This window comes from Protopterus annectens, chromosome 2.part1 (assembly GCF_019279795.1).
Source record: "Protopterus annectens isolate FY-2018-M chromosome 2.part1, PAN1.0, whole genome shotgun sequence".
In the NCBI taxonomy this organism is placed as follows: Eukaryota; Metazoa; Chordata; order Ceratodontiformes; family Protopteridae; genus Protopterus; species Protopterus annectens.
The window spans coordinates 741,729,275-741,753,460 of NC_056729.1; the positions used below are offsets into that span (position 1 = coordinate 741,729,275).

General features: G+C 43.3%; 1 protein-coding gene and 1 non-coding gene across 7 annotated transcripts in view; both read left to right on the forward strand.

The window, feature by feature from the left end:
- Positions 1-24,186, forward strand: part of ARFIP1 (ADP ribosylation factor interacting protein 1) — a 1,064,000-nt gene that overhangs the window by 201,394 nt on the left and 838,420 nt on the right. The window lies entirely within an intron of this gene.
- On the forward strand, positions 23,984-24,055 carry TRNAQ-CUG. The gene has a single exon. It is a non-coding gene; the product is annotated as a tRNA-Gln (tRNA).

Sequence of the window (24,186 nt, forward strand, 5' to 3'; positions counted from 1 at the left end):
AGTTTGGTTTAAAGCCACACTAGAAACCACTTTAGGCATAAAGGAGGTATCCTTGTGAAAAATTAAGAAAGGCTCAACTGCCATAAGGGCCTGCAATTCAGAAACCCTTCTTGCAGAGGTAATGGCCAACAAAAAAGCAGTCTTCCATGACAAATATTTCAACTCAGCAGTAGCTGCAGGCTCAAAAGGTTGTAGAGTGAGTTTCTCCAACACAAAATTGAGATCCCAAGCAGGAGTAGGAGCTCTTCGTGGGGGTCTTATATTCTTTGCCCCTCTGAGAAATTGCTTGAATAAAGGATGAGAAAACAATGGTGGGTCACAATCGTAGTGAGCTGAAATTGCTGCAGCATGAATCTTAATAGAAGAGAAGGACAAACCTTTGTCCAATAAGTCAGTAAGATATTGAAGGGCCACACTTAAATCAGGCTCAGAAACATCCAAATCCTTAGCTGCACTCCAAAATAAAAAATCTCTTAGATTTATCTGCGTACACTTTCCTTGTACTAGGCCTTCTAGCTTCCAAAATCACATTCAAAACTTGTTGTGGAAGTTGAGACCCTCTATGGTTTAAAACAGAATATGCCATGCTGTTAGGTGAAGAGAGTGAAGTTTGACATTCAGCAAATGACTGTCCTCCTGGGACAACAGATGTGGAATCAAAGGCAAAGGCCATGGAGGCTTCCGTACTAGGCTTCTCAGTAGTGGGTACCAGTGCTGTCGAGGCCAATCTGGAGCTATCAAAATCATCCTTGGCTTGTCCTGTCTGACCTTCAGAAGTACCTTTGGGAGGAGAGGCAGAGGTGGAAAGGCATACACATGAAGATTTTTCCAACTGAAAGAAAGAGCATCCACTTTCCAAGCTGTGTGATGAAACCGCTTTGTGCAAAACTTTGGCAGCTGGTTGTTTAGTGGAGAAGCGAACAGATCTATGTCTGGAGTTCCCCAGGACACTGTCAGTTTCTGAAATACATGAAGATCCAGTTTCCGGGATCCATGATTTGTCTGCTTAACACATCTGCTAAGGAGTTCTGTGCTCGGCAGAAACCTTGCCTGAAGACTTAGTTGTAAACTGAGAGCAGTCTCCCACAAAATCATTGCTTGCCTGCATAGAGGATAAGAATGTGTTCCCCTTGCTTGTTGATGTACCACATGACAGTTGTGTTGTCTGTTAGAATCAACACCTGCCCTGGAAGAAGTAAATCCTTGAAAGCTATTAATGCAAACTGGACTGCTAACATCTCCTTCATGTTGATATGTAGATGTTGTAGTCTGGCAGGCCACTTGTCTTGTATCCACTTTCCATTTAGATGAGCTCCCCAAGCTATGTCTGAGGCATCTGTCGTTAAAATCTGACTCGCCTCTGGCCGGGTCACAGAGAGTCCCTTGTTTAGGTGACATTCCTGAGCCCACCACAAAAATTCCTTTTGAATGCAAGGTATTATTTGAATGACAGTGTCCAGATCCTGGCAGTGCTGTGTCCATACATTTTGAGATACCATTGCAGCTTCCTCATATGCAGTTTGGCATTGGGAAGCACCAGAATACAAGATGCCATGAACCCTAAGGCTTGAAGGACTGTCCTTGCAGTCAGCCCGGACTGATGAGATAGTTGATGGAAGTAAAGGGATAGACTCTTTTGTTTGTCCGGGGTTAAAAAGGCCATCTGGGATGCTGTATTCAGTCTCACACCCAGAAAGCACATGTCCTGAGAGGGTACTAGACTGGACTTTATTTCGTTCACAGAATACCCTAGGCATCTTAGCACTGCTATCACATATTCCAAATGATGAAGAAGCTCTTCCCTTTCTTGAGCCAGAATCAGGCAGTCGTCCAAATAAGGATAGATTTGTATTCCTTTTAGCCTGAAGAAAGCTATCACTGGAGCCAGAACTTTCGTGAATACTCTGGGCGCAGTAGATAAGCCAAAGGGCAATGCAGAGAACTGATAGTGAGAATTCCCAGCTCGAACGCAGATACTTCCTGCAACTTAGTCTGATAGGAACATGAAGGTAAGCCTCCTTGAGATCCAAAGTTACCATCCAATGATCTTTGCCCAGCAGAGGTAAAAGCTGCTGCAACGTCAACATTTTGAACTTGGGAATGTCCAGATAAGTGTTGAGGATGGATAAATCCAAAATTGGTCTCCACGTGCTCCCCTTCTTTGGTACTAGGAACAGGCGTGAATAAAATCCTAGGCCCCTTTCTGGCATGGGAACCGGCTGTATGGCCCCTATTTGGAGTAACAGTGTAATTTGCTTGTGAGCCTCCAGTCTTTGTGGAGGAGGAATGTCTGGCATGCCTTTGAAAGGAGGCAAGGTATGGAAGTAAAACCTGTAACCGTGATGTATGATATCCAGTACCCATTTGTCTTGGGTAATCAAACTCCAATTTTCTTTGAAAAGTGCCAGCCTTCCTCCCAAAGGTGCCAGAAGGCTCTGGCAGCTGAAAAGGTAGGTCATTGGGTCTGTTGGACTGACCCCTGCCCTCACTCGAAGACTGTGCAGGAGAACTCCCTGTTCTAGGCCTAAAGAGCCCTGACCTCTGCCCCTGCCACGTCTAGATCTACCCTAGACTGGGAATCATAAGAAGGATCGTCCACCCCTTAGTAGGCCAATTTCTACTAAACTTTGGAGGCTGAACCTGCAAAAATCTTTAACAGTCTGCATAGACTTAGCCTTGTCTTCCATTTTCTTTAAAACTGCCTCAACAGGAGAACCAAACAAGACATCAGATTGCAAAGGGCATCCAAAATCCTAGTTTTAACATGGTCAGATAAATTTTGATCCCTCAGCCAGGCGTGCCTGCGAAGAACTGACCCAGTGGCAGCCACCCTAGAGGAGGCCTGTACAGCATCAAAACCACATTGCAAAGAATGCTTACCCACCTGTTCAGAAACATGCACTAAATCCTGTAACTCTTTACAATCAATACCTTCCAGAGCATCAACCTTAGATTTCAACTGTGAAAGCAGATAATTTTGATATTTTAACATATGAAACTGGCAATTCAAAGCTCTCATGGCTAGGGTGGAAGAAGTATAAACTTTCTTTCCCCATCTATCCAAGGCCCTGGCCTCTTTATCTGCAGGAACCGGATTCTTGACAACAGAAGCCTTAACACCCTTGGGCCCCTGGCTAACAGTCTCTGGGTCTGCCCTAGGACTCTTAAAAGATACTTATGAGCTTCAGGCACCCTGTAATACCTATCTGGTTTAACAGGAGCAGGAGGCAAGGAATCAGGATTAAGAGAAGCCTCAAACACATCTTCCACCACAGTCAAAACAGGAGGTATAGCCAAAGGCCTATGCTGGGGTAAAACAAGAACTCCTAAGCCTTTTCCTGGAGTCAGAGAAGTCCTGACCTTCCCATTTAAAATGCTCTCTCATGGAGTGAAGGGTCTCTGAAAAGAAAAATCCTCAGGAGGAGAAGCAGAAGGAGTAGAATCATCCACATCAGAATCAGAATAATGAGAATACTCCTGCAAGTCTTCAGCCGAAGACTCAGACACATCGAAGCCTGCTCATAATCCCCCAACACTGGCTCCATCCTAGGCCTCTTATCAGGAGGGGCATAGAGCCTCTAATTAAAGTAATTAAATCTTCTGCCATTTTAAGCATGTGCTTCTTGGGCACAGAACCTGAAGAACTAGGAGTGACACCCACAGCAGCCAAACTAGACCTGCCTCTAGGAGAAGCCTTGGAAGCAGAAAGAGGGGCCTAGACACCTTAGGAAGAGGCCTGACTTGCCTCCTGGGAGGCCACATCCTGTAAAAGCAGAGTTTCTCCCTGGGACTCCAGAGAGGCAACCTAGGTTTAACAGCCTTGTCCTTGCGCTTCTTTGAGGAAGAGCATCCGGCGGCATTTTAAAGACCAACCTGGCACAATCCAACCTCCGCTTTATAGTGCGTTTATTGAACCTAGCACAAAGGCACCCAACAACGTCGTGCTCAGGTCCCAAACAAGGTATACACAAATTATGGTAATCCCTATGCGGTATCTGTTTCCCACAAGAAATACAGTTATTCACTTTTCTGACATCCAGTAAACCACTGAGGCAAGAAAAACCAAAATATTCTAACGGGTACTTAACCAACTCTGACTTCGGTCTGAAACTCGTCCGAAAATTTCAGAACGGCACTTGCAACACTGCTTCTGCATCGGACCATGCGGCAAAGACTGAGGATATCATGCGCATTTGTACCCTGACGTTCTGATGTCAGTCAAATGCGCCTGACCGGCGTCAGCCTTATACTCTGATATTACAGCGGACTACCCAAGTGTTAGGACTGCAGCAATGTGAGATGAAGAACATCCTACATACTTTGTAGGTAATATCCAGTTATTTAGAGGCAGGATGCAGCATTTTGTTTTGAAATTGTTTATGTATCCATGGACAATTACACATGTTACATACATGGTTACATACAAGCATACATTTTCTACATGTGTACATTTTTCTGTACAGATATCCAGAAGTAAAGTTACAGCTATACTTTGCCCCATCTCCTGTTGTCATCTTGTTGTATTAACGCATCAGTTGCATGGTTATAGTCTCTCTATTTACAAAGCTGTCATTGTTGACCTGCTGTTTCAGTATCAAGAGTAAAGCTTAAAATAATAGGATACCGGCCCTATATTAGATGCACAAAGTTGCCTGAGTAGACATTTCTTGGGATTAAGAAGTTTTTTTAACTGTAATGTTAACCACTCTTATTGACTTCCTCCTAACCACAGAAATGCACTTGTATCATGTCTTGTGGGTTAAAGGAGAGCATGTAATTCAGTCAAGTATTACTGACATTTGAGACCCACAACTGTAAGTTTAATTTTCTTTATTATTTGATACTGTCAGCTGACTACTCATGTCCCATTAGACAGGCTTTCAAGTGAATAGTAGCCGCAGATTGATAATTGCACCACAGTCTATGGAATAATGAACACCTGTCCTTACCAGGCAGGGACCTGATACTTTACTTACTTATTTATCTGTTTGTTTAGTGACATACTTACATGCATATGTTTTCTTCACCAGGCAGGTGGACTGGTTTTGTGACCCTTTTCAGCCACAACCTGAGCTGAAAGGCAGTGAGTACATCCTAGTCTTTCTAATAAACAATGTTGTATACAGAATGAGTACATAGCAAACCACAGAACTTAGTGGTAAGATTCAGTGCAGATGGGGTAAGATTAAAAGACCCAGTTAGTATGCATTAATAAAAAGTAGATATGCAAGCTAAGAGATGCATAAAGTGCAGTTGCATTCATGCATATAATACATAAACTCCTATATGTGTGTGAAATATATGCATACAAGATGTCATATTAAGTAGCTGTGAAACGTTTATTAAATATATTTTATTATTCATGATATGGGGTGGCCTCGGTGCAGCGGTTAGCGTTGCTGCCTCTAAGCAAGAGGTTCTCCGGTTCGATCCTCAGCTGGGGTGCCTTTTGTGCGGAGTCTATATGTTCTCCCTGTGGTCGCATGGGTTTCCTCCAGGTGTTCCGGTTTCCTCCCACATCCCAAAGACATGCTCTAGGTGGATTGGACACTCTAAATTGGCCCTAGGTGTGAGTGCGTGTGTGTGACTTCTGTGGAAGGTTGGACGCCGGGCTGGCAACTCGACACCGTAAAACTCCACTGCCAATCATGAGCAGACAAAGTGATCTACTGTGGCGAACCCTAACTGGGAAAAGCCGAAAGAAGAAAAAGAATTCCTGATATGGGGTGGTAAGTTATCTAGCCATTGTCATGGTAGCAGTTTCAGATTCAGTAAAGAGATGCTCTTTAAGTGCATCTTTGAAGCTTTTAATGGTTTCTATATTTTTGATGTCAGTAGGCAGGTCTTTCTAGGTAGTTGGTCCCCGTCTGTTGAAGGTGGTCTCACTTACAGACATTTTAAATGGAGGGTATACTGCAGAGAAATTGTCTTGTAATGGTAGTTTCACTCTTAAACGGAGCAATGACCATATTTTAGAGTACTTAGAAGAAAAGTGGCTATATGAGCACAATGAAAGCCGTTTGGAATTTTTTTTTAGCAATTTGCAATGGTGCACCTTGGGGGGGGGGGGTCTACAAATCAAATGAATCTGCAGGTGTTATTCTCAGTCCATATTCTATTAGTATTGAGTGTTACAGTAGTCTGGATGTATAAATGGAGTAATGTCATGGGAATGTAACATAATAATAGTGGCGTTTTAAACCTCTTAATATCATGGGAACATAGTAGTAGCAACATTTTAACCCATCTTCCAAGGTTTGAGTTTTTGTGGAATTTTGTTTACTTGTCAACTGTGCATATGAAGTGCTGCAGAACTGCTGACTTTTAGAAGTGCTTTGCAGCTTAAGGGAGTACATAGTCAAATATTGTCCTATAAATGCCTTTAGTTGTTGTATGTTATTAGTGAACAAACAAAAAGAGAACCAAGGAGAAAAAGTACTGCCACTACTACTATTCAGTATGCATATTAGTACCAGATCAGCCTTGCACTACTCAAACCCTCTTGTTATACCTCCTATTTTTTTTTCTTTCAGTATGCTTTCAGCAGAAAAAAGACACTTCTTAGAAACTGCTACAGAACAACATGGTCCATTTCTGGCCAACGTTACAGATACCTTTTTGACAAGCAAAGAATTGTCATTTAATTTTATGGTATTTATTCATCTGTAATCATCAAAACTTTGTATTTGTTTTGCTGTTCAAGGTTCCCTTAGCCATTCATTTTGCAGATGATTTTTAAACATGATTTTGCCATCAGCTATTTATTTAAGAAGAGAGACAGACCTCCTTCAATAATTAATATTGATTGTATCTTCGAAGTACAGCTAGGGCCTGTCAAGACAAGGGTAGGAATAAAACTTTTGTGTCTACATCATCTTATTTTTTTTTTTTTTTTGAGAGTATGTCCAGCAGTCCTCACCCCACTGCACAGTGACTTTAGGTAAAAAATGTAACAGTTGTGTAATGATTGATTTCCATATTACGCCTTAATTTCTGCATGGCTGTGAAGGAGTCTTGAGCTTCTTTTGGCATTCAGTGAGTGTATGGTAGAGAAACAGTCCTGGATAGAATGCTAGTCCATTGCAGGACACTTCTACATTCTGTAAGGACAATATTGATGTTTGCTTCTTAACCTGGCAGCATGCTTTTGGGATGTGGGAGGAAATTTGAGACCATGGCGAAAATTGATTTACACAGGAAGGGCATGCAGACTTTGACTGAAGGCACTACAGTTGAGAATTACACCTGAGAAGCATGACACCTCCTCCACCACTTGGTTACCTTGTAGTGAGACATGCTCAGCATAATCACAGTACAACAGAATCAACATTTGTTTGAGTTAATATGGGTAGGATCTTTCATTGCATTCCCTTCTTCCTTAGAATATTTCTGTCATATAACTTGATTTTGGAAAAGAAAAGAATATTAAATACTTTGTTAGTAATTTGTTAACCAGGTTAGCCTACTAGGCACAAGCTTCTGTTTAGAGTTGCCTTGGACTGGAACCTAGTTAAATGACTTGCTAGGAATCACACAAATGGAGGTAGACAGAATTGAACCCTGGATTGCAAGATGAAGCTCACTTGCAGCACATGGCCTTAATCGTCTGCATTAAACAGTCAGACAATCATCTTTGCAAAGCTGCCATTATCTAGTTCTCTGGATTTTAATGTGTAGCAGTTCAGTATTGGCACCTGTGGCTGATAGACCAGATATTAGCAGTAATTACAGCGACGCTTATGTGAAGTGATGTGCTCGTCTGAACTGGCATCCTTCTTGAATTGGACAGGATAAGAATGATTACTTGTGTATGCGAGAACTGGTTTCAGTTTAATTTTTGTCAACGTACAGTGGCAGAAAGCAAACGCATTTATGTTGTGTGGTAGAGCATCCTCAGGCTATTTAAAGTGGTTATTGGGCACTTTTAATTATTTCTTAATCAACCAGATAAATCCATTAGTTGTAAGTACCACATTTCAGGGGTGATCTGGGAGCATGACCACATTGTGATTTTCTCTGAATTGTAGAAGAGTAAGCAGTGGAAACTGAAAGAATAAAATTTAGGAAGGATGACGGTCGTTTTTCCGACAACTGCCAAAGAATAAGAAAGAAAAACGTTTAGGTGGCGCAGGACTCTTCCAAATAACCAGTGTCAGGCGACCAATATGTTTGTAAAACTTTAATTAAAAACATGTGGACTTCATCAGAATACGTAGCACATCCAATTAATGATTCAAATACCATTCATCTTTGGCACTAGTGGGTTAATTATCTAGTTCATCCCACACTTAAAGCTATACACTTCCTATATACTGTATAATAAACAGTTGTAGAATAAATATAATGCTATCACCATATTTTTACATTTTCATTACATTCTCTACCCAAGTGGTATTTTTATTGTTTATTGCAGTTTTGGATAGCATCACATTATGTATATAATGCCTTTGAATTTTATCTTATTTGAGGTTGCATTTATAGAACCACTTTATTGTACAGCATTATATTTATTCTACAACTGTTTTTATTGTACAGCATTATGTATGTTGATGAAGCCCACACTTTGAGTGGATGAAAGCGCTTAATCAGTAGCATGTTATGATAGTAAATTTTTAGAAGTATTTTATGTGGTTGCACATTTTTTTTTAAGTTTAATTAAAGCTTTACGAACACATTGGCCGCCTGACACTCGTTATTTGGAAGAATCCTGTGCCACCCAAACGTGTTTCTTTCTTTTTCTTTGTTGGAAGGTTGACAATCAAAACCTTGATATTGCGAGTTAAACTCTGATTTTCTTTCATGTTCTCTGCATATGAGTAGAATTGCGTGTGTATGACATGGAAAATGTAAAAAATGCTTGAAACTGAACAAGCAGTATTAGAGATGTATCCTATTTTAAAAGTGTGTAGATTGTTTAAATGAAAAAAGTTGCATTGTACTTGATGTTTCAGTAAGATGTAGTATGTGGAAGAATGTGTAGAATTGTATGTAATACAGGCTAATGATAAAACTAAGCTGGCTCCAGAAATATGTACAGTTGAAAAAGCCAACTGTTTGAAAATGTTGGAAGAGCCCATTATTGTGATGTCTAATTTGAAACGTAGCCTGTGGTGACTCTTTCCACTCCAAGAAGTGTGTAAAGCATCTTCTAAAATTCAAACTTAAGTTACAGGAAATCCTATTTGGAGGATTTATAGGGATGGACTGTCAAGTGAAGAAACTGCTTTGCCAACTGGAGGATTTCCTTGGAGCTGGAACTACCTATGTGTTATACACCTGTAGGCACTGTGAAATATTTAGACTTAAAAACCAGAGGCATTAAGGACAATATGTCTTTTGACAGAAGCAGATAGTTTCTAGATCAGATGTTAGATTTTTTGAATGTTTTTTTCATTGTGTGCTTAATTTCCAATTTATTGTACAAGTTCTTTACAGTTTGCATTATTTATTTGCAAAAAAAACCTTTTCTTATTTCAAGTAAATAAGCTTATCTAACGAATGATTATAGCTATTATTTTACTTGCTAGCATAGGGGGGTTATGCATTTGATTGACACTTGAAAATGTGGGGTCTTCCCTATGAAGGCTGACTTCTCAAAGCTAATAACATTACATTATATAAAAGTTGGCTTATTTTAAGGGTAAACATTATGGTGTATTGCTAGTTTTAAGTAACATGTGGCAGCATTGCCATGGAGGGAGGACATTGGTGCCAGAAAGTTACCATTTACTCTCTTAACCCTTTTGGAAAGTATTGTATTGTGCACACATGCTCATAAAATAATTTTGGTTGATTTTTAATTACTTTTTATAAGACAGTATTGGGGTCACTGGGTTCTCTGTGAGGTAGGTAAAATTATGGGGAACCAATGACTAGAGCTCTGAACTAGTCCTGTACAACTAATTTGGGTGTGCCGTGTCTTAGCTGTTACCCAGGGCACTAGTTCACATTTACTTTGCACCATTACGGCCAGTTGCTCTTTGTTTATTAACAGATACCAGTTGGGGGGGGTTAGAATTCCCATATTATTGGCTCCATTCCACTTAAGTACTTATGGCAGAAGTGTGGGGGTTAAAATCCATGACTCCAACCTTCACATTAGTTAGTAGACAGTGGTTTGATTTTGTAAATTGGACTTGTATAGGTTGTAAAACAGCTTTGGTTAATAAAAAGTTTGTGTACCCTTGAACCACAACCCACAGGGTAAATACAGACCAGCATATTTTGCATACCAGTTATTTTATTTCCTAGTCAAAGTAGTTGCAAAATAGACAAAATTGAGATTTGCAGAGTATGAAAAAGTGTGAGTTAAAGCTGGTTAAAAAGGGCAAAATCTGAGGAATTTTTTAAGTTCTCGTGTCCAAGGAGGCATGATAGCAGCCTTGTGTACAACTGAAATGGAATTCTCTGAAACTAAAGACAGGCGAGTAAGCAGTGGCTGTAGGTGGCCTTCTAGCTCCGGCATTAGAGTGTTGTTCCTGGGAGCCAGAGTTTGAGTCTGAATCTTCCTGCAGCTATTGGTTGTGCTTCAAATGCAGATCATGCAGCAAACAACTCTCTGTATTCCCATGTGATCTCAGAACCAAGTAGGAATTGAAAAGAGTAGAGCTGGATATGAAACTCGTGAGGCTGAGGCATCTGACAGTATGAAATGATTTGAGGCCATGAAATGGAGCATAAATAGGAAGAAAGAGGCTGCATCGTCATGAGCAGTTCATCAAAGGCATGCAGCAAGGGAGGATGCAAAAGATAGATGCCAAGGCCCTTGCCAAATTCTTGCTCCTTATTTATTTGGGCATCAGAAAGTTTGTGTAATCAATATCAAATTGACAAAGTGCAGTGGATGAGGATTTTAACTCCTTTGTTCAAAGGTAAGGCAATGTATAATATTTCCAAAATATGAGTATGGATTGTCTTTATTTGAATGTTTTAAACTGACTTCAAAATATTATAGAAAAAAGATTCAAAGAGCATAGAAGAAAGGCAGATGGCAGTGAGTGAGTTATATTGCAGAAATAGCCATGTTTCATAGGTGAGTAATTGAATAAGTGGCTGCTTTTGAAATGTTAGGAGACCTTCTGATATGGGGCAAACGCACAGTCCTTTGCTTGAGGACATTAAGATTTGGTTTACAGTTCAGTAATGTAACACTGCTGACGGAATGAGAAAGAGTGACTTCTGTCTATCCAGCAAAACCAAAATGCATAAAAAGAGGATACCATAAGCGCATATGGGTATAAGGGAACCATGATGGAAGGCTGAACCTTATCAAAAGGTTGCTTGGGCCAATAAGGTAAGCATTGACTTAAGTTCACAGCAAGGACTTTGGAGTATAATCAGTCCAGTGTAGCCATATGGGCATGTACACTTGAAGTGTCCACAGTGGCAGGTTGGTGAACAAAAGCCTTATAATGGGGAGCTAATGATCTAGCAGTACTGCATTGATACTTTTTGAAACTGCAGATGTTACAAATTATCACAAGGGTCTCTACCCTATCCTAGTGGAGTGTAGAGATGCCACTGCCAAGATGGATACTGCATCAAATATTACTGGTGTTAACCATGTAGTTAGAGGTAAACATGACCTGTTGTGGCAGTCTACTCTGGTTAGGACCATGAGAGGGACATATTTTCAAGTGCCACTGGCCAGGTTTCTTTTGTGTTTGGTGATACCCCAGTAGATGTTTTAATAGGGCTATCTAAGTAGATGGTCTAATAGGTAACAATTTTTATATCACAGTTGCATGCATCCGGGAATGGAGGCAGTCACACAGTAAAGGTAGCAAGGGTGAGACCCAGACAGTGTTCACATCTCCAGTAAAGGTTGGTAATGTGCCCTCTTCAGAGTCCATTTTATTATAGTCAGGGTGGTAGCTGGTGCTGTACTGGGGTTTCAGTTGTCAAAAGGCACTGGCTTCCTCTGGAAGATGTTATTTGATGGAAGGAATGGTTGATGGCAGTAATTCTAAACCTGATACACAGTTGTTAGAAAGTACTGGACTTCTTTTAGAAGGAGAACTAGGGAAGATCACAAAGAGAGAATTAAAACAAGCATGGCTCTCAAACCTTTGTTTAGCAAACTTTATGGAGATGACTAAGGGGGCTGTACATACCCAAGGGTAGAAGGAATTTGTTTACTGGAAAAGAGGTGGTTGTACAGGAGGTAGACTTCTAAACAGGGTATCGAGGGAAATGTAAAACAGTAGTTTGTAATCCCAAGGGTCCCAAGGATCTATCATCAGAAATGATGAAGGCAATAAAGGAGTGTAGAACATTTGTTGAATGTGTTGGTGTGAATGACCTGAGATATACTTCCCTGGACTACATGAAAAGAGACATGGAAGAGCTCCCTGATCTTGTAGCCCAGGCAGTTATGACCCTAGCCCTGAGAAGCATCCTGCCATCACCCAGAATGATACCACAGTACAAGGACAAAATGACTGACTTCAACACTTGGCTGAGCTTCTGGTGGCATTCTAAGGGGATCCAGTATCTGTCTGCGTGGGATGACATGATTGACAGACCACGATGCTTTGCCAGAGATGGCCTGCACCTGTCGCCCTTGGGATTCCGGATACTGGCTAAGGCTCTTGCCACCCCTATAGTGCCTTTTTTTAGGCAAGGTTCGAAAGACAAATTCACCACCGTAACAGGTACAAGCAAGCAAAATCTGAGGGTAATGCTACTCAATGCTAGAAGTCTAAACCACAAAATGTATTCACTCGAGGCACTCTTTTTAAAATGGAGAACATCGACATCTATGCTGTGATAGAGACCTGGTTCAAGGCTCCAGAGAACACCTCTGCATTACCAGACTATAATTCATACCACACCTTTCGGCCACCTAACCTGGACTGAAACACTAAAGTCGGAGGCGTGTCCATATTCATTAAGGATGTCCACACCTCTAGGCTTGTTGCTCAACATAATGCATCCAAGATTATCCAAGTGCAACTAACTCTGGGCAAGACTGCAATCCAAATTGTAACTTGCTACAAGATCCCCCACCATGCCCCAGGATTCCCACTCCTCATTTCTTGATACACTGGAAAATATTATGGTACAACCCAACACCCTAATAATGGGTGATTTCAACTACTCCACCATTAACTGGGAAAACTACTCCTGTACCAAATCTTTTGCTCAACGTTTTCTGGAATTCATTATTTCCAATGCCTTGGATCAACTTATCCACACCCCCACCAGGGGCAGCAGTATCCTAGACCTGGCCATTACCAAGATGGGCGACCGGTGTTCCACACCAGAGGTCAATTCCTCGTTGCTCAGATCCAACCACAAGCTAATCACCCTAGACATCCACATCCCGCCCCCACTAGGGAAACCACCGTAAAAAATTTCTCCAAAGCCAACTTCACGTTTCTTGAGAGAAGTGGCAAACTTCACGACACCCATGTAGACTGACATTAGAGGTACGACTGCTGAATCCTACACAAATGCACTTTATAAGCACTTACACGAGTGCATATATTGTGCTATCCCTAACAGAACCAAGATGCTATCCTCCAAAAAGAGGAAGCCGATCTGTTGGTCCCCTGCAATAAACCAACTTTACAACAGAAGAAAGAAACTATTGCAAAAAAGAGTAAAATACCATGATTGGAGGAACTCCCTGGTCAGCCTCAGTAAGAAGCTGAGATCCCTCATAAAGTCCATCAAACTAGTTACGAAAACAAAATTGTCGCTGATTCTAAAGACAACCACAAAGCATTCTATAGCTATGTCAAGAATCTCAATGGCAACACTCAGATCTGCTCTGAGTTACAGTACAATGGCACTAAATATACAGAACCAACTGATATTGCCAACATCCTGGCAGATAGGTTCAGTGCTAACTTCATCCCCCTCTCAACCCCTGAAGGGTCCATCTCTATACCGGAAGAATACAAAGTTCCTGTAATCACGGCTGCACAGGTAAAAAACACACTCTCCAAAGCCAAGAACACAGCATCCATGGGACCTGACAACATCCCAGGCTGTGTTCTACACGAACTACAGAATGAGCTGGCACCCCACCTAAGCACCATGTTCAATCATAGCCTCACCTCAGGCTTTGTGCCCACTGAATGGCGCACAGTGATTGTTATCCCACTCCACAAAGGGGGAGCCACCACGGACCCCAGGAACTACTGCCTCATTAGCCTAACGAGCCTGGTCTGCAAGGACATGGAATGTATCCTCATGGAACTTATAAACAAAGACATTGGTAATCTCCAAACTCTGGACCCCACCCAGTTTGGGTTTGTAAAAGACAGATCATGTCTCCTAAACCTGATAGACTTCTTTGAAGCCATCACCAAAGCCGTAGACTAGGGTAAGATGGTTCACACAGCCTATCTAGATCTCGCCAAGGCTATGAACACCATCCCTCACTCTGGAATTGTAGATAAACTCACTAATTTAGGTATAAATCCCTATGTCACAAGATGGGTTTCCAGCTGGCTCACTGACAGAACCCACACTGTGAAAGTAGCATACTCTAAATCCAACTTCAGACCAGTGCTAAGTGGAGTACCATAGGGTTCAGTCCTGGGTCCTCTCCTGTTTGGTATCTACTTTTCTGAAGTAAAGGCCAACACAGAAGGTTTTTGGCTAATGAGGTTCGCAGATGACTGCAAACTAAGAGCCATAATCAAAACTCCTAATGATGTGGACATCCTACAAAAGGGCCTCACTGAGACAGATGCCTGGTGTCAAAGCCATGGCCTCAAGCTCAGTGCCAAAAAGTGCATTGTCATCCCCTTTGGGAAAAACTCTGTACCCATGAGCTACCACATAGGTGGTAGTCTGCTTAACACCGAAAGTCTGATAAGAGACCTTGGGACCCAGGTGGACAGTAGTCACTCATTTGATGATCACATCGCCACAGTAGTCAGGAAATCCTTCTACGCGGCACACCTCATCACAAAAGTTTTCTCATCCAGGAAAATAGAGGTAATTTTTCCCCTCTACTTGTTACTCATTAGACCCATTATAGAGTACAGTGCCCCTTTTGGTATGTACCTCACAAGACATCTACAACAACTGGAAAGGCTGCAGAAATACCTCACAAAGAGGATTACCAGCCTCAAACAGATGCCTTACGCAGACAGTCTCAAAAAACTCCAGCTTTACTCCGTCACATATCGCCTACTTAGAGGCGATCGCTGCCTAACATACAAAGCTATGTCAAACCCAGAGATGTTGGACTTGTTCCACTTAAGGAAATCCCAATCCCTCCGAGCTACACGCTCTAGGGATCTAAACTTTGTCACCACAATAAACAGAACATGCTGGAGGGATAGATTCCTGTCCCATACTCTGGAACAAACTACATATCTATATCAAACAAAGCTCCTCATTAGCACTCTTCAAGAAAAATCTTGATGATTAGATGGGAAATAGGAAATTCACCCCGGGGATCACCTCTGTGGCTCTGCTCAACAGGGACACAGGAAAATAATTTTCTTGGGTGGCAAAAGTCAGGGTACTTTTTTGGCTAGGCTTATATGGGCCCTAGGGCCAATAGCCTAGTACCTACCTATGAACCTATGAAATTATTTAAAGTCGGTACAGGAGTGCTGTACCACACTGGAACAACATTTCTTTGACTATGCAGATTTCCTTGTTGCCAAGAGCCAGGAAGGCCTTGAGGGCAGGCAGCTTTTTCTTTAGACTTCTAGCATTGAGCATTATCATGTTTGTTGAGATTTTATTTGAATTTCCCATGCTGTCAAATGGAGAAGACAGACTTTGCATAAAAAAGGCAATATCTGTGATAGAAAATGTACTGGCCAATATGTATTCATAAGCACAGTGAAGAGAAATGCAGACCATGTCAACCATCTCAATGCAAACTGACATACTGGATGGAGGTAACTGAGCCAGTTGTTTGAAATTGGTTGTCTTCTGTTTATTTTGTAGCATCTTTCACAGTGATTTCAATACAGTGCTGAAGATCAGTTGCCTCCTAGTTTCAGACATATACTGTGAGTGTGTCAGGATTATGTCAGGAGACCTTGAGGGTTTTGCAGTGGGTGATGTCTTCAGAGTGTGTTCTGGTTGTATCGCATATCATAGGCAAATTCAGTGTACTGGTGGAAAGTAAGTGCAGGTCCATTCTTCAGCTGCATCAGCAGTCTCTCAATCAAACATTTCAGCTGCTGGAGCCATCCATGCTGCAGTCTGTTCACAACCTCATCAAATGCCAGATGCAGCAGTTACATTGCTCTGATTCCCCATGAGGGAGAGTCACATTTGGCCCCCTAGTCTCCTGTATGCTTGTCCTCCCAGTCCCCTCATAACCAAGTTTCTGCAGAAAATGATCTGGTGCAAGGCAAAGGTGATCCTCATTGTCCCATTTTAGCATTGATCATTATAGTTCACCTTTCTGTGACCTCACTTGGTTTACCCTTCCTAGGTGCTGGATCCTCCAGATTTTTTCTCACCTATCTGGCAAGCCTCATCTAGTCATCAAAGCCCTGAAACTTAACCTATTGGTTTCTTCACCTGCAGTGATGTCTAGAAATTCCAGGCTTTTCCACTACTGTGATTACATTTTGTCATCTCAAAAACCTTCTACCAGGAAAGTTTATCGAAACAAATGGAAAACATTTTCCATGTAGGCATTTGCTAAGGGTTTTGGATTCCATTTTAGGTCCATTGATATCAAATGCCAGTTTTCTGGTGGATTTGGATGGTGCAGTGGTAGCGTTGTCACCTCACAGCAAGAGGTTCTCTCCAGTTTGATTCTTGGCTGGGGTGCCTTCTGTGCTGAGTCTGCATGTCCTTCCTGCGTTTGTGTGGATTTCCTCTGGGTGCTCCAGTTTCCTCCCACATTACAAAGACATACATCTGGAGCGTTTCTCCTCGGGCCTCCACTGAAAATTGGCTTTGTTCCAAGTCGGACTTTCCCAGTAAACAAATGTTAAATAAAATAAATAAAAATGCGTTTCATGCAGGAGCAAGTTACTCCACTATCAAAGTTTACTTGGCAGTTTTTTTAATTTTCACGGGGTGAAGACCACACTCCAGTTGCCTCATTGAAACTATCTAAAGAATTTTTTTTGTGGCGTTACCTTTCAGCTATGACTCTATGGGTTCCTGTGCCAGCTTGGAATATTACTGTTTTACTCCAGGCCTTGACAACCCCCCTTTTGAGCCTGCGGCTACTGCAGAATTAAGATTCCTGTCTTGGAAAACGGTCTTTCTATTGGTTTTTAATTCACTAAGGAGGATTTCAGAACGGGTTTATATTAGAACATCAAATATTTAACAATTCAAATCACTAAAGTTCGACCTTTAGTGATTGAACTGTTAAAACATCGAATGTTCACAAAAAAAATAAAAACAAAAAAGAAACTAAACGGTGTAGGCAGAGGGCAAGGCCCCCTGCACCCCCCCCCGCTACTTAAATATGCCAACACTGAGACAGCACTACATTGAAGTAAATGGAAATCTCCCCTTACAGAGATTTCCGTTTACTTGTTCGATGTTCTGCAGTTTCACTATTCTCCTGTCGACAATGTCAGATTCGACATCGGCGGCTTTCGAGAATTCAATATAGACCCTTTCAGAACTCCAGGCTTTATTGTGTAAACCACCATGTCTTCTTTTTGATAAAGATAGGATTGATCCAAAGAGAAACCTTAACTTTCTCCGTAAGGATGCTTTTGACTTTGCCTTGAAGCAGGCTGTTAACTTAATGGATATGATGCTGTCTGTGGTATTATTGATCACAGATGGGTCTTGGATCCGACCGTTGATACAAGCTGGCAGAGTGAGCAACAGCTCCTGAGTTCGAGCTCTTCCTCTCCCGGGACTCCTGTTGCCCATAATCCTGAGATCTTATTTGTCACGATTAGTGAACAGATGTGTTCCCTGCAGCTTGAGCATCTTTGGATAGATAAGTGCCTTTTTGGGTATCCTTTTGAATTTTTCTATCACTTTGCCTTCTGTCTGACAAGTATAATAAGTTTTCTTTAGTTTAGCAGTAGGTTTCCTCCCCTCCTTTAGTTGATCGCTGGCTGTTTGGGTTTTTCCCACCCTTTCCCTTCGTTACTTGATTTCCTTCTCTTTTCGTGTGTGTGTGTGTGTGTGTGTGTGTGTGTGTGTGTGTGTGTGTGTGTGTGTGTGTGTGTGTGTGTGTTGGAAGGTTTGTATTTTATTTTGGGTTATGGCTGACAAGCCCTCTGGTTTTATGCATTGCTCCTCATGCGGTTGGAATTAGGCTCCTGTCGACATGCATGAGAAGTATGTCTACTGTCTAAGAGATCCCCATTTAGAGACTGAATGCGATATCTGTGCAGGGTTCAATCCTAGGGCTCTCCTAGACCGTAGAAACAAATTGCTTCTTAAAGTGCTTGCTAAAGGGTGTCCCTTGGTCTTGGGCACCCCATACAAAGCCCCTTCTGATCCCAAGGGGAAGTCCTCTTTCTCTTGGGGCTCCCCTGCTAAACAGTCGAGGCTCTCAAATTCCTGTGCTCTGGATCTAAGTCCAGCCTCAGGAACATCTGCTCCAGGGTCTTCAGCTCCAAGAGGCTCGACTCCCCGGCCGAATCCAAATCCTTGGAGACTCTTAGATCCTCTCGGATCAAAACCCTCCTCGGATCAGACGAGCTCATCGGATCCATCCACGGAGCTCTTGGTGCGCTCTGATACAACCAGGCCATCCGATCCAATGGCTCCATTGGAGCCCATTATTACTGATCCTCTTGGCCACTTCCAGGGTTTCAGTTCCAAGAAAATACAGCAGGGACGGTAGACATTCAACTCATTCAGTCCATTCTTCATTTTCCTCCCTTCTACAAGGAGTTTGCGCCTGTGGACCAGATGATGAGGAGCTTTCTCAAAGCCCAAATGGAACAAGGCTTGCTTCCATCCCCTAGTCACTTGTGAGGGGCACTTCACCCACATCAGAACTCCTCTCTTTCCGTATGACTCCTGCGAGCTTGGTGCCCGCGAGGCAGAGCTTGCCTAAAGAGAGGTTGTCTGTGTCTAGTAGTGCTCCTACTCCCATGCCGCCTGGGTCCCTGGCTGGCTCAGTCCCCTTGCCCTCAGGGCTGGCATTGCCTACGACCCAAGAGATCCCCGGGGGGCCACCAAAGGGGGGGTTCTGGTCCAGAGTTTTTGGACAGTTCCCTTCCCTTGCAGGCTTCCACCTTGGATAGCTCGAGACCAGTATCATCTGGGGACGTCTGTACTGTGCCGGGGTCTCTAATTCCAGCCCAGTTGGCCATTACCGGCAGGGAGGAGGGTTGGGCTTCTTCCAGTCCGTCTGCCTTCCGGGCAGTAGAGAGGACCATCTCTGGTTCGTCTGCAGCCTCTGCCTCTGCTTTGGACAAACTTCTACCTGGTTCTATTTTGGGTGGCGAATCTTCTTCATCAGTCTGGTATCAGCCACACCAGAATTGCCTTCAGAAGGGCATTACCCCTTTTGGGGTACCCTTCTCCTGCTTAGAGTCCTCCCCAGGGCCCATGGTGGAGGAGCCTCCTCCGAAGAGGGTGTGCAAGAGGAAGCACCTAGACTCCCCTTGAGAGTCCCTCACTGAGGACATGGATTTTGAGGAAGGGGATGGGTCTCCTAGACTACTGTCCGAGGAGGTGTCCTTTGGAGACATACATGAGATCCTGAAAGAGTGGGGCAGTTTGATATTTCCCCCACCCTGTCCTCAGAGGAATCAGTGTTCCTGAAGGCAGTCAGGGTGGGCCCATCTTCCTCCTGGATGTCTCTCCCTGCGAATGAGCTAGTCCAGCTCATTGCTAGCAGGGTATAGAAGGAGCCAGACACAGTTGAACCGGTCCCCAAGAGGGCAGATAAGTTTGAGTCCTCCAAAAGACAAACGCTTCTGGAATAAGGATGTCCCTGTAGATGCTATTGTGGTTGCTGCAGCCACCAAGAAAAAACTTGTGGAACAGAGCTCTACGGTCTATCCACTTAATAAAGAGTCCCAGGCGATTGACCATTTTGGGAAGTGCGTGTATACCTCGGCTACCTTCAGACTGAGGATTACGAATTGTATGACATATTTCACATGGCTGCAAAGGGATTTGATATCAGAAATTTCCTCTTCCCTTTCAGAGCTTTTGCCTCTGGAGAGCCTTAAATTTCTCTCTGAAGCTCTCCACTCTCACCTCCCTTGCTAATGCCTCAATGAGTTTGATCTTGAATGCAGTCAAGGCCACCTTACGAGCGGCAGATACAGGCATTGCTGTTAGGCAACATGTCTGGCTTTGCCTTTGCAAGTTTGTGGACAACTTCAAGGCATCCTTTACCAATGCCCTGTTTGGATCTACCCTATTTGGTCTTTCGGTCAAGGACTCACTGACATGCAATGAGCAGGAAGGAAAGACCTTGTCCGCAGTAGGGATCAAGTTTTCTACTCCCAATGTCCCTTCTCTAAGACTCAGAGGGGTAGTAAAAAGCTATGGTTCTGCAGGATGCAGTCTTCCTTCCAAGATGCTCCTCAGGAATCCTCTTCTGGCCGGGGAACGGGATTTGATGGCAGACGCTGTACAGAGGCAGTGGAGGTCTGCAGAATTAGGGCTTCAGAGAACCCTTCTCGGAGAAACCCACACAGCGCTCCTGAAGTGCTACCCAACTGTCTGTCTGGCCCTGGATGCAGTTGGGGATCTTATCTCCTTGCACACCTTGCTTGGGCTGCTACTACCTCAAACCATTGGATGCTAAACATTGTGTCCAGGGGATAATTTATACCCTTCAGTCACCCCCCTCCAATCCAAAGGTTACTCTCGGATGTCACACCCTACCAAAGGGAGTTAGCTCTTAGAGATTCAAGACTTCCTTCAAAAAAGAGCCACCCAGAAGGTCCCAACAGGACAACAAGGGTCCGGTACTTACTCTTGTTTCTTTTTAGTTCCCAAAAAAAACAGGGGACCCGAGTCTTATTCTGGACCTCTGCAAGTTGAATTTATCGGTCAAGAAGTTAAAGTTCTGAATGGTCACTGTTCAGTCCATCCTTCCGCTTCTGTGCAAGGGCGATTGGCTGTGCTTGATAGATCTCAAAGATGCATGCTATCACATAAAAATCAACAGGCAATCCAGGAGATTCCTGTACTTCTGGCTGGGGGCCAATAATTTTCAGTTCAGAGCCCTGTCCTTCGGTCTCACCTCTACCTCCCCCCGGGTGTTCACCAAATGTATGGCAGAGGTAGAAGCCCATCTCCGGCTGCAGGACTTCCCATACCTGGAAGATTGGCTCCTTATGGCTCCCACAAAGCATCTGTTCTCTCTAGTCACACATTTCATGAGTCTATTTCACAATCTAGGCATTACTGTCAACCTTCCAAGTCGCACCTTACTCCGTCTCAGAGGCTGGAATTCATAGGAGTTCTTCTGGACATTGTGTCGGAGACTGCAGCTCTTTCTCTGCACAGGGTAGACATGATCCGGGAGCAAGTTCTCTTCCTCCTGGATCAGGACAGTGCACCTGCCAATCTAATTCTTCAAGTCCTTGGGTCGATGGCAGCTATTCAGTTGTTTCTCCTCGCCAAGTATCACATGGGGGTGCTTTAATGGACCCTTGCATTATGGTGGTTGTCTCACCTTCACTCTGTCCATGCCAGTCCAAATATCTCGAGTCTGCTGGGATCACAGTGTGTAGGCTCCGGTCTAAGGATCTTCTGCTATGGAGACCTTTTTGTCTCCTGCAACCCCAAGCCATGGTGACCATGGATGTCTCCCTATTAGGGTGGGTTATTTCCAGGGAAGGATGGTCCAAGGCACGTAGTCCCTCTCGGAGACCAAGTTACACATCAGTGTCCTAAAGATGAGAGCTGTCCTCCTATCATTGCAAGCCTTCCAGGACAATCTCCCTCTTGGGACTGTAGGAATTCAGACAGACAACATGGTGGTGGTCTGGTACATCAACAAGCAAGGCGGGGCACAATCGTCCCCGCTGTGCAGAGAGACCATGAGAGTATGGGAATGGGCGATGTCCTCCAGAAACTTTCTTCTTGCAACGCATATCCCCGGTGATTCCAGTGTGCTGGCAGACAGGCTTGCAGGTTCATCCCGAGTTCCCATGAGTGGTCTCTGATGGCAAGCCAGAATTTTGACCAATGGGGTTTTCCATGCTGCGATCTGATATTCTTCGTGTTTCACTGTTGCAGTCATCACATTTGGGTTATCTGCTTGCAGTAGCCCTCAGTCGGCCTGATTATCAAAGTCTTGGGTCCTGCGTCGGTTGCTGTCTCATCTTCCATGACGTCGGGTAGTCAAGGGTATAAAGCATGCAGACGACACCATTACATCAGTCTTTCTTGCCATGCAGTGCCCAAAGCAGAAGCAGTTTGGAAATGCCGGCCAGCTGACTCCTGAAATTTTCATTTTTGAGTTTCAGAACCGAAGTCTTCAACTAAAGCTAAGTACCCCATTGGGGCAACTTTTTCTTGCTCTAAACCGATGTCAGTAAAAGTCAATAATTGTATTTCTTGTGGAAAGCAAATACCTCACAAAGATTTAATTCGTACTGTATTCCTTGCCTAGGCCTTGACCACGACGTACCTCTCTTGTCAGTTTTGTGCCTTATTTAAGCAACAAACTATTCATTGTCTGTATATTTACGCTTCTAAATATTTTGGTACTCTGTTCAATTGTCCAGATATGTCTTTGGTAAGCCATCCGACTACCGACATTCCGAAAAAATGCAAAGATAAAGACAGAGACAGGCCGTCTAGGTTTAAAGCTGCCGACAACGCTTCTCCTAAGCCAGTTGCCAGTTCACCAGTACTCAGTGAGGTGCTTTCACAGCCCTTGATACCCACCACTTCAAATTCGCAGGCCTCTACTGAGACCCATTCGGAGTCCGGTACGCCACGAGATGCTTCAACTGTGGAACCTGCTGATGTCTCTACCTTGGATGGGTCCAGAGTTGCTGTGCAGGTACCGGCTTCTGAGGATGTATTCAGGCCTACTGACTTGCATATTAAACCGATGACATCTTCGTCTTCAAGGATTTCTCTTTTGGTGAAACCCTGCATACTCTTAGGGAGCACTTTCACTGGGAAAGCCAGGATTACTCTGATTCTAAAAAGAGGCTTAGGGATTTCTTACTCCTGCCCCAACACAGGCCTTTAGCTATCCCTCCTATAGTAGACATTGTTGATGATGCCTTTCCTGAATCTAGCTTGGCCCCAGACTCTTTACCTCCTGCTCCCAGAAAACCTGATAGATATTACAGGGTTCCTGACTCTCACAAGTTCCTTTTTAAAAATCCTACTGCAGATCCTGAGACCATTTCACAGGGACCCAAGGGCATCAAGGCTACTACTGCCAAAAATCCTACTCCGTTTGATAGAGACTCCAGGACGCTGGATAGATAGGGTAAGAACATACACTTCTGCAACTTTGGCCATTAGGGCCTTAAACTGCCAGTTTCATATGTTAAAGTATCAGCAGCATATCATTGGATTGCTTAAACAGAAAATGATGTTAATTCCTGACTGTGCTGAAAATAAGGATTTACAGGATTTAATGCATTCTGCTGAACAGGTTGGAAATCATACTTTGCAATGTGGCTTTGATTCACTAGAGGCATCTTGCAGGGCTGCTGTCACTGGGTCTGTACTTAGAAGGCATGCTTGGCTTAAGGAGCAATCTTTGCCAGATCATGTTAAAGCTAAATTGCTGGATGCTCCCTTAAATCAGGACCGCCTGTTTGGCAACAAAGCAGAAGTTGTTCTTAAAAAGATGGAGGAAAAAGCTAAATCTATGCAATCTGTTAAAGATTTCCTACAAGTACAACCTCGAGATTTAGTAGGCATTGGCCCTCTAAGAATTGGTCTTTTACTGCCTCTTCCAGACCTTCTCAGTCCAAATCCAGAAAAAGCAGAACACCCAGGCTTCAGTCCCAGGGTACGCACAGGACTAAACAGTGGGGGTTCCCACTTACAAATCAGGGAGTAGTAAGACTCCCCCCATGGTAAACTGTCTCAGTGACTTAACTTTAAAACACTAAGCTAAACTGGTTCCATGGTGTAATGGTTAGCACTCTGAACTCTGAATCCAGTGATCTGAGTTCAAATCTCAGTGGAACATGTGTTTTCAGCCTTGACATTTCTCTGGCATGTCAAGGCATGCTTAAAAATATAGATTTCACTTCCACATGTTACCAACCCCAAACGGTTGGCCAGATCTACCCCTAAATCAGTGGGCAGAGGCTCAAAAGC